This window comes from Prosopis cineraria, unplaced genomic scaffold, assembly GCF_029017545.1.
Source record: "Prosopis cineraria cultivar Desert tree isolate PC_DT_omini unplaced genomic scaffold, ASM2901754v1 PC1, whole genome shotgun sequence".
Taxonomy (NCBI): Eukaryota; Viridiplantae; Streptophyta; class Magnoliopsida; order Fabales; family Fabaceae; genus Prosopis; species Prosopis cineraria.
In genome coordinates, this window is record NW_026555332.1 from 52,425,810 (window position 1) to 52,430,025 (window position 4,216).

Consider the following 4,216-nt stretch of genomic DNA (forward strand, 5'->3'; position numbering starts at 1 on the left):
GTAGTGTTCGTTGCATTTTATGTTATTAATTACTGAACAATTCCTTGAGATTGCTCATCAGGGAGAATGACAGTTGAGTTTAAAAAAATAAATTAATTGATAGTAGGTCTCTAATAATTTAAAAAAATAATTATAAATATTAATTCAATAGTTATAAATTTAAAAGTTCAATTGTATTGTATCTTCCAATTGAATACTGTAGTGTTTGTAATTTTTTATTAAATGATATTATAATTTATTTTACATAACATTTTATTGAGGGATTTAACTATCATTAATTTATCATTTTAAAACTTTATAGTCATTCTCCGTTATATTTACACTAACCTATTAAAAAACGCCACAAGACAAACAATGCAGAATATATATTTGGATTGGGTATATCATATATCTCTTCCTACCAAGAGTTATTAAGTATTGTAATATTAGAATAAAAACTACTAAAATAAATGTCAAACAGCATATCTGCATTGCTGTCTAATATTTATATAGATATGTGATAATAAAAATAATTCAACTAAAGGAGCTTGTTTAGTGCGTGCGTGTGTGATATGTTCAAATTTTAGCCAGATAAGTTGGCCAACTAACAAACAGATACTGATGGCTTTTTTTTTTTTTTAATTCATGATGTGAATTTGAATTTTTCCCCAATATTGCGTACGGTGGCTTTCTTAATATTACGAAAAAGGTTTTGAGTAAATTACTGATATTCTCTGTTTTGAAGGTCAGGCACACAACTTGTCTAGCATTCTGATCTATACTGTAAATATATTTCCTTTATTTTGTTTTCACAAAAATTTGATTACAATAAAATTTATAGTTTTATTCTTAATATGGTAGTAATTAGTAAAAATAATGAAATAAAAGTACTTAGTAAAAATAGCTCATGTGAAAATTAAACTTGATGATAAAAATAGATTAAAAATTGGATATAGTTGTTGAAATGTATAAATAAATAAAAATTAGTCAAACATTAAAAAATAATATAATTTTGTTTAAGAATTAAGAGTTAATAACCCCGTATAAATAGCATTAAGTTGAGGCAAGTTGGCAGAAATAGAAAAAAAATATTGGATTTAAGAAGTTGACTTTTTGCCAGTCATTAATTTGTGTAATGTGCCTTGGTACCAAACTGTCTGTATTTAAGGAGCAAGGAGGTGTTGATGCTGCGCAACCCAATCGATAATTAATCAGATTCGTGTGTGCCTGTGTTATTCAGGATGGCCATCAGAGTCCTACTTCTCCTTCTTGGACTCTCATATATTCTCTCTGTCTCTGCTATTCCTGCAACTAGTAACTATCACATTAACTCGCCGAACCTCTCTTTATCCGCTTCTCTTTCCCGCGTGTCCGCAGTACATATTCATTGACTCATTTCTTTTGCTTTCCTCGTTATTTAATGAAACCCAGACTTTGAATAGACAAGATACCTCGGCTTTGCCATTTTCAACTCAGGTTAGCTCTGCTCTACTCTCTTTTTCACAGACACTAACACGCATATTCAGTACGTACGCGTGTTTTGTCCTGCGCAATTATTGTTAACTTGTGCTAATGAAAAACACAGTCTAAATTGCAGCGGAGACACTGGAGTTTGAAAATGGTGAGGAGGCAGAGCCAGAGCAGGTTGATATGGACGCAGGATTGAGAGAGATCAGGAGGATGGCTTTTGAAACTCAAGACTATGGAGGAGGGGCTGAAGCGAATACGGTTCATGACCCGCAAATCCCAGCTTAAGGCTCTACCTCCAAACTCTATATTTGTTATTGCTGTGTCCCTTGTGTGTTTGTTTCTGTTCGCAGGATTGTATTTGCAATGCTGTTGTGTTCAAAAAAAATAAAATAAAATAAACAGGCCGTGTCCTGCAGCCTGAGGATTTGATAGTATGTCAAATTAATGCTAATGGTTACTGGGTGGTTGCAAAAGAGAATGTTGAGTTTGTATTTTAAAAAAGCCTAGCTGCCATGCCAAGCAAGCATGAACAAGCAATTGTGGATCCAACTTCGCCACACTTTGACTTCACGTGCAGGAGTTGACTTTCATTTTAGTTCTCTTCGAATGTCAAGAATTTAAGAAATAAATAGACAAGTGAGCATAGCTGATTTGTTCTTCATAACCTCATATATAAATGAAGTGGAACATGGAAAGGATATTTAACAGCATAGCTGATTTGTTCTTCATAACCTACATATATAAATGAAGTTGAACATGGAAAGGATATTTAACAACATCGATCCATCTTGTATGCAAGAGGGGCATGTATGAGAGAAGAGAAACAGGCAAGGTTTATAAGGGTAAGAATAGCAAAATAACACATATCTTAACTAAAAACTTTAAGCTTTATTGATAATTTTTTAATTACATATCACTTGTTAAGTTCAATTTTATTTAATATGAAACTTTTCGTATCAACTTAAGTCCATTTAAGCTTGGACAATCTAACATTTTCATTACATTCAAATTCCATAAAGAATGTTTATTAATTGATCAAACCACAACTATCAGAGTGTACATTCTTTTTAATTTCCTCTCTATTTTGTCATACAAAAATTCGAACCCTTCAGACCAAATTTTATTGCATGCATATTTAAGTCAATCCATTATTATTGACGGCCCCCCATGATTTCACAAGTAAAATATTACCCGAGCATACCGGACTTGATTTAATCAATGATTGGATCACAGTGAAAGAGAACAGCTTTTACTTCGAAATACAATTATATTAGAGTAAATAAAATAAATAGATATGAACCTGGTGCTTTAAAAAATTTGAAGGGTGTAAAATTCTTTTGTCCGATCCTTTTCAGAGCACAACGAGAAAGTTCAATATATCTCTGTGATGCTGAGACTTCTCCGAATTTCTAACAATTATTATTTGAAGTTTCTCTTGCCGACCAATATGGCTCCCCTCAATCTTCTTATTCGGACACGGCAATTACGCAATACGCATTTAATATCGGTGTCATTATCTTAGTCAATCAACATCTACTTCTAATTATACCATTAGTTTTTACACAAGTTGATTATATTCTGCTGGGACTTCATTTGCTAGTGATCTTCCTAACGCAATAACGTATAAGACAAACAACAAAGTCCACTTTTGCCCATATCTATTACATCTAAGAATTCCAAACCCATATGATAATGATATTTTACGAGACTGTGATTCGTCTTCTCCTAGACCCCCTACAATATGTTTGTCTTGTTTCCAGTTCCAAAGACAAAACGCTATGTCCTACAGATATCCTTATCGACAAATGCTGCGCATGTACGTTAATCTGATTTGGGACCTTTGCTTTATTCTGTCTCGATTACTCAGCTCCTGAAGTCTGTAATATAAGTGAAGTGGCAGAAATGAGTTCTCCAACTGGCTGGATTGAAAACGCAATGAAAATGATAGAGGAGGAAGAATATCCCAAGAGAATGCGAAGCCAACTCCAGCTGAAATTAAATACTAAAGAGGGAAGAATGTATTGTAATCCCCACAAATATGTCACGGAAAATCTGAGTATTAAATTCCGTGGATTTTGAGTTGCCCACGTATGCGCAGTGGGCACGCCATTTCCAAAAATTATTTACCAGGAAGCAATCTCGTCAGAAATGTAGGCACATTCATTCGGTCATTCAAAAAGATGTTTCTTTCAATTACCAGTCTCATGAACAGACAGTATAATGGAATCCACGTGAATCACTCTGCTTGCACTTCGATGCCCAAGTAATCCATTTCTTTGTTTTTTTTTTTTTTGGGGGGGGGGGTTTTGCTAATGGAGACATGTAATTCAGTGAAAAGTCCAGAAAAGCTCATCTCATATGCAAAGCACTAGTTACTACCTTTTTGGCAAACTTTAGTTAAAAAAAACATAAAAATAGCAAATCCTAGGGCAACCTGATGTTTTTCGGAGACAACATCAAAATAGAATAACACCCTGTTTTTGTAAAATGGAAAAAAATGTTCACCCTTGAATAAGTAAGAAGTACGTAATTAAGGGGCAAATGCATTCTTTGCTGCCGTGGCTAACTATTTGCACTTAAACAATACTAGTCCAATCAATTTCTAGATATCATACATTTTTCCTTATACATTAAACAAAATTTGATTAAGGAGATGGCATTGTTCATGATTTATTAAGTGTCACTAACAATGGGAGAGAAGTTATCATATATGTTGATATCAAGTGTTTGATCTACGTGTGATAAGCGAGGTAATAGAAGACCTCAA